General features: G+C 38.4%; 1 non-coding gene and 1 pseudogene across 1 annotated transcript; one reads left to right on the top strand and one right to left on the bottom strand.

Moving 5' to 3' along the window:
* Positions 1-7615, bottom strand: part of LOC104992506 — a 187034-nt pseudogene that overhangs the window by 149861 nt on the left and 29558 nt on the right.
* TRNAC-GCA lies at positions 7394-7465 on the top strand. Its single transcript has one exon. It is a non-coding gene; the product is annotated as a tRNA-Cys (tRNA).

Genomic DNA, 7615 nt, shown 5'->3' with positions numbered 1-7615 from the left:
TAAGGAGTTCATGATCTGAGCCACAGTCAGCCCCCAGTCTTGTTTTTGCTGACTGTATAGAGCTTCTCCATCTTTGGCTGCAAAGATTATAATCAATCTGATTTCGGTGTTGGCCATCTGGTGATGTCCATGTGTAGAGTCTTCTCTTGTGTTGTTGGAAGAGGGTGTTTTCTATGGCCAGTGCATTCTCTTGGCAAAACCCTATTCGCCTTTGCCCTGCTTCATTCTGTACTCCAAGGCCAAATTTGCCTTTTACTCCACGTGTTTCTTGACTTCCTACTTTTGCATTGTAGTCCCCTGTAAGGAAAAGGACATCTTTTTGGGGTCTTAGTTCTAGAAGGTCTTTTAGGTCTTCCTAGAACCATTTAACTTCAGCTTCTTCAGCATTACTGGTTGGAGCATAGACTTGGATTACTGTGATATTGAATGGTTTTCCTTGGAAACGAACAGAGATCGTTCTGTCGTTTTTGAGATTGCATCCAAGTACTGCGTTTTGGACTCTTGTGTTGACTATGATGGCTACTCCATTTCTTCTAAGGGATTCCTGCCCACAGTAGTATATGTAATGGTCATCTGAGTTAAATTCACCCATTCCAGTTCATTTTAGTTCACTGATTCCTAGAGTGTCGATGTTCACTCTTGCCATCTTCACTTCCAGTTTGCCTTGATTCATGGACCTGATATTCCAGATTCCTATGCAATACTGCTGTTTACAGCATCAGACCTTGCTTCTATCACCAGTGACATCCACAACTGGGTGTTGTTTTTGCTTTGGCTCCGTCCCTTCATTGTTTCTAGAGTTACTTCTCCACTGATTTCCAGTAGCATATTGGGCACCTACTGACCAATATGCTGGGGAGTTCATCTTTGAGTGCCAGTGTTCATTGCAGCTCTATTCACAATAGCTAGGACATTAAAGCAACCTACATGTCCATTGAAACAAGAATGGATAAAGAAGCTCTGGTACATGTAAACAATAGAGGGGCTTCCCTAGTGGCTCAGATGGTAAAGAATCCACCTGCAATGCAGGAGACCTTGGTTTGACCCCTTGGTTGGCAAGATCCCCTGGAGGAGGATATGGCAGCCCATTCTGGTATTCTTGCCTGGAGAATCCCCAGGAATAGAGGAGCCTGGCAGGCTACAGTCCATGGGGTCACAAAGAGTTGGATACACTGAGCTACTAAGCACAGCACACACATTACTGAGCCATAAAAAGGAATGCATTTTAGTCTGTCCTAATGAGGCAGATGAACCTACAGCCTATTATACACAGTGAAGTAAGTCAGAAAAAGAAATAACATATACTAATGCATGTTTGTGGAATCTAGAAATATAGTACCAGTGAACCTACTTGCAGAGCTGCAATGGAGATACAGACATTGAGAACAGACTTATGGACACAGCTGGGGGGTGGGAGGAGGGGCTGGGATGTATGGAGAGAGTAACAAGGAAATATACATTATCATATGTAAAATAGTCAATGAGAATTTGCTGTATGAATCAGGAACTCATACTGGGCTTGGTAACAGCCTAGAGGGGTGGGATGGTAAGGGAGGTGGGAGGGATGTTCAAGTAGGAGGGCCATAGGTTAACTACGGCTGATTCATGTTGATGTTTGGTACAAACCAACACAAAACTGTAAAGCAATTAGCCTTCAATTAAAAATTGTAGATTTTTAAATTTTAACAATAAATGCTGGAAAGAGTGTGAAGCAAAAGTAACCCTCACATACTACTGGTTGGAATATAAACAAATACAGCCACTATAGATAACAGTATTGTGGTGGTTTAATCGCTAAGTCATGTCCAACTCTTGTGACCCCATGTACTGTAATCTGCCAGGCTCTTCTGTCCCTGGGATTCTCCAGGCAAGAATACTGGAGTGGGTTGCCATTTCCTTCTCGATGGGGTCTTCCTGACCCAGGAATCAAGCCCCAGTCTTCTGCATTGCAGGCAGACTCTTTACTGACTGAGTTATGAGGGAAGCCTAGAGGTTTCTTAGAAAACTAAAAACAGAACTACCACATGACCCAGCAATCCCATTATTGTGCATATACCCAGAGAAAACCTAATAGTTTTTAAATACTGTTCCCTTTCTTTATTACCCATGTAAGCAGTCTTAAAAAAATGAAAGATTTATTTTTGATTTGTCATTTCTAACCTTTGTCCCAACCCTTCCAGGATTGCTTTTATCTTCTATTTTATTCTAAATACTGTATTTTCATTCAGTACATATTCTGAGTGCCCATAATACAGCAATACCTTTTATACAAATCAAACAAAAATGTACAGGGTGGACTCCAAAAGGATGTAGAGCTCTGACCCTTCCAATGTCTACTTCCACAGGCAAATGTGAAGTCTTTTTAAAGACACACAGCACACTATCAAAAATATTTATCCCTGAATTAGTGTACAAAATAGCAGAGTAGAAAGACCCTGAGCTCACCCTCTCTCATAGGCACACCAAAATCACAACTATTTGCAGAGAAACCATTGATGTAAAAGTCAGAAAACCATGAAAAAAGTTCTCCTACAACTAAAGATATAAAGAAGCAAGTACTAGGAGGGGTGGAATTGCTTAACAGTCAAATTCCATACCCCAAGGAGGGCGATTCACAAACAGGAGAATAACTGCAACTGCATAGGCTCTCTCAAAGGAGTGAGAGAACTGAGCCCCGGATCAGCTCCCTAGCCTGGGGATCTGCACCAAGAAGACAAGCCCCCAGAGCATTTTTCTTTGAAGGCCAACAGGGCTTACTTTCAGGAGTCCTCAAAGGCTAAGTAACATTTGGTAACATTATATAGGAGGCAGCAATCAAAACCATCCCCAAGAAAAACAAATGCAAAAAGGCAAATGGTTGTCTGAGGAGATGTTACAATCCCTGAGAAAAGAAGAGAAACAAAAAGCAAAGTAGAAAAGGAAAGAGGCACCCATCTGAATGCAGAGTTCCAAAGAATATCAAGGAGAGATAAGAAAGGCTTAAGTGAACAGTGCAAAGAAATAGAAGAAAACACTAGAATGGAAAACACTAGAGATCTCTTCAGGAAAATCAGACACACCAAGGGAAACTTTCATGCAAATATGGGCATAATAAAGGACAGAAACATTATGGACCTAAAGGAAGCAGAAGGTGTTAAGAAAAGGTAGCAACAATACACAGAAGAACTTTACAAAAAAGTTATTAATGATCTGGATCACCAGGATGGTGTGATGACTCACCAAGAGCCAGACATCCTGGAATGTGAAGTCAAGGGGGCCTTAGGAAATATTACTATGAACAAAGCGCATGAAGGTGATGGAATCTCAGCCCCGCACTCTCAAATCCTGAAATATAATGCTGTTAAAGTGATGTACTCAATATGCCAGCAAGTCCAGAAAACTCAGTAGCAGCCAAAGGACTGGAAAAGGTCAGTTTTCATTCCAATCGCAAAGAAGGGCAATGCCAAAGAATGTTCAAACTACTGCACAATTGCCCTCACTTCACATGCTAGCAAGGTAATGCTCAAAATCCTTCAAGCTAGTCTTCAACAGTACATGAACCAAGAACTTCCAAATGTACAAGCTGGATTTAGAAAAGGCAGAGGAACCAGAGATCAAATTACCAACATCCTTTGGATCATAGAAAAAGCAAGGGAATTCCAGAAAAACATCTGCTTCATTGACTACACTAAAGCCTTTGACTGTGTGAATCACAACAAACTGTGGAAGATTCTGAAACAGACTGGACTACCGGACCAACTTGCCTGCCTCCTGAAAAAAAAAAAAAAAAATGTATGCAGGTCAAGAAGCAGCAGAACTAGACATGGAACAGCGGGCTGGTTCCAAATTGGGAAAGGAGTACGTCAAGGCTGTATATTGTCACCTTGCTTATTTAACTCATATGCAGAGTACATCATGTGAAATGCCTGGTTGGGTGAAACTCAAGCTGGAATCAAGATGGCCGGGAGAGATATCAATAACCTCAGATATGCAGATGACACCACCCTTATGGCAAAAAGTGAATTGGAACTAAAGAGCCTTCTGATGAAAGTGAAAGAGGTGAAAAAGTTGGCTTAAAACTCAACACAAAAACAAAGATCATGGCATCTGGTTTCATCATTCCATGACAAATAGATGGGGAAAAAATGGAAACAGTGACAGACTTTACTTTCTTGGGCTCCAAAATCACTGTGGATGGTGATTGCAGCCATGAAATTAAAAGATGCTTGCTCCTTGGAAGAAAAGCTATGACAAAGCGAGATGCATCTTAAAAACAAAGACATCACTTTTCCCTTAAAGGTTCATCTAGTCAAAGCTATGGTTTTTCCAGTAGCCATGTATGGATATAAGAGTTGGATTACAAAGAAGGCTGAGCACTGAAGAATTGATGCTTTCAAACTGTAGTGCTGGAGAAGACTCTTGAGAGTCCCTTGGACAGCAAGGAGATCCAACCAGTCCATCCTAAAGGAAATCAACCCTGATGCTGAAGCTGAAGCCCCAATAATTTGGCCACCTGATGCAAAGAACTGACTCACTCGAAAAGACCCTTATTCTGGGAAAGATTGAAGGCAGAAGCAGAAGGGGATGACATAGGATGAGATGGTTAGATGGCATCACTGATTCAATGGACATGAGTTTGAGTAAACTCTGGGATATAGTAAGGGGTCACAAAGAGTCAGACACAACTGTGACTGAACAAAAACTATACAGATCAAGGAAGTATATTCAATATCCTGTGATAATTCATAATGGAAAAAATAGAACTACACATACACATACACACACACATATAACTGAATCACTCTGGTACAGCAGATATGAACACATTTTAAATAAACTATATTTCAATAAAATTTGAAAACAGAACCAAAAACCACTGGTTTTAAATGACATATTAGACCAGATATACTTGGGAGGTATTTATAGGACATTCATCCAAAAGCAGAATACACATTCTTTCAAAATAAGCCTTGGTAAACTTAAGAAAACTAAAATCACATCAAGCATCATTTATAACCACAGTGCTATGAAACTAGAAATCAATTATAAGAAGAAATTACAAAAACCGCAAAGACATGGGAACTTAACAATATTTTACCAATCAATCAATGGATCCCTGAACAAATCAAGAAAAAATTAAAAAATACCTAGAAAGAAGTGAAAACTGGAAACACGACAATCCAAAACCTATGGAATGCAGCAAAAGTTTTTTTCAGAGGGAAGTTTATAGTCAAACAAATTTACCTCAGGAAATAGGAAAAATCTCAAATAGACAACCTAACCTTACACCTGAAGGAATTAGAGAAAAAAGAAAAAGCAAAATCCAAAGTCAATAGAAGAAAAAAAATTATAAATATCAGAAGAGAAACGAAACAGAGACTAAAAACAGCTAGAAAAGTTCAATGAAATTAACATCTGGTTCTTTAAAAAGATAAACAAAACTGACAAACCTTTAGCCAGACTCATTAAGGAAAAAAAGGCAAAGACCCAAATAAATAAAATTTAAAAATGGAAAAGAAGTTAAAACTGACACCACAGAAATACAAAGGCTTATAAAAGACAACTACAAAGAACTATTTGCTAAAAGCATGGACAATCTAAAAGACATGGACAAATTTTTAGAAAGGTACAATCTCACAAGACTGAGCCAGGAAGAAATAGAAATTATGAATAGACTAATTACCAGTAGTGAAATTGAATCAGTAACTTAACAATTACCAACAAACAGAAGTCCAGGAGAACATGACTTCAGAGATGAATTCTACCAAACATTTAGAGGAGAGTTCACCTATCTTCCTCAAGCTCTTCCAGGAAATGGCAGAGGAAGGAATGCTCCCAAACTTATTCTGTACCAAAACAAATAAAGGATATTAGAAGAAAAACACAGGCCAACGTCACTGATGAACCCAGATTCAAAAATCTTCAATAAAATACCAGCAAAACCAACCCAATGATATATCTAAAGGATCATACACCCTAATCAAGCAAGATTTATCCCACAAATGTAAAAATTTTTCCAAATCTGCAAATTGGTCAGTATGATATACTATGTTAGCAAACTGAATAATAAAAAAACACACAATCATCTAAATAGATGCAAAAAAAACTTTTGACAATATTCAACACCCATTTATGATAAACTCTCCAGAAAGTGGACATAGAGACAATATGGGCATAGAACATGCTTCAACATAATAAAGGCAGTATATGACAAGGTCACAACTAACATCACAGTAAATGGTGAAAAGCTGAAAGCATTTCATCTATGATTAGGATCAGAACAAGGATACCTATCCTTACCACTTTTATTCAACATAGTACTGGAAGTCCTAGCCACAGCAATCATTAAAAAGAAAAAAAAAAAAAAAAAAGCATCCAAATTTGAAAGGAAAAATTAAACTGTCACTATTCACAGATGATGTGAGAGAAAATCCTAATGGTGCCACCAAAAATACTGCTAGGACTCATTAATGAATTTGGTATTGGATACAAAATTAGTACAGAAATCTGTTGCCTTTCTATAAACTAATAATGAACTATCAGAAAGTGAAACTTTGGAAACAATCCCATTTATCATCACATCAAAAATAATACCTAGGAATAAACCTACCTAGTAAGGTAAAAGACCTGTACTTGAAAAATTGTACAACAGTGGTGGAAAAAAATTGAAGATGACACAACAGGTCAAAAGATAAACTGTGTTCATGCATTGGAAGAATATTGTTAAAAGGACCATATTATCCAAAGCAATCTACAGATTCAATGCAATTCCTATCAAAATACCAAGAGTATTTTTCAAGTAAAAAGAACAAATAATTTTCAAATTTACATGGAAAACAAAAGGCTCCAAACAGCAAAAAACAATCCTGAGAAAGAACCGCGCCAGAGGAATCATGCTCCCTGACTTCGGGCTACAGTACAAAGCTACAGTAATCAGAACAACATAGTACTAGCACAGAAACAGACACACAGATTAATGGAATAAGCAGCCTAGAAATAAACCTATTCCTTTATGAGCAATTAATCTATAACCGAAAGGTCAGAATATAGAATGGAGGAAAGAGGGTTTCTTCAATAAATGGTGTGGGGAAAACTGGATAGCTGCATGTAAAGAAACTATAACATAGTCTAACACCATGCACAAAAATAACTCAAACTGGCTTAAAGACCTAAACATAAAACTGGAAACCATAAATACACCCAGAAAAACAAAATACGTGGACCACTCTTTGACATTAACTGTAGCACAATTTTTGGGGATCTGTTTCCTAAGGCAAAAGAAAAGTAAGCAAATGAAACCTAATTAAAATTAAAAACTTTTGCAAAATACATGAAACCACTGACAAAACAAAAAGACAACATGTTGAATGGGAGAAAATGTTTGCAAATGAAATGACTAATAAGGGGTTAATATTCCCTGGTGGCTCAGATGGTAAAGCGTCTGCCTGCAATGCAGGAGACCCAGGTTCGATTCCTGGGTTGGGAAGATCCCCTGGAGAAGGAAATGGCAATCCACTCTAGCACTCTTGCCTGGAAAATCCCATGGATGGAGGAGCCCGATAGGCTACAGTCCATGGGGTCGCAAAGAGTCAGACATGACTGAGCAACTTCACTTTCACTTTCTATTCCAAATATA

The sequence above is a fragment of the Bison bison genome, unplaced genomic scaffold, assembly GCF_000754665.1.
Source record: "Bison bison bison isolate TAMUID 2011002044 unplaced genomic scaffold, Bison_UMD1.0 scf7180017864215, whole genome shotgun sequence".
NCBI classification, from domain to species: Eukaryota; Metazoa; Chordata; class Mammalia; order Artiodactyla; family Bovidae; genus Bison; species Bison bison.
The sequence above is the reverse complement of the archived record's forward strand: the minus strand, read 5'-3'. Positions and strand labels throughout refer to the sequence as shown.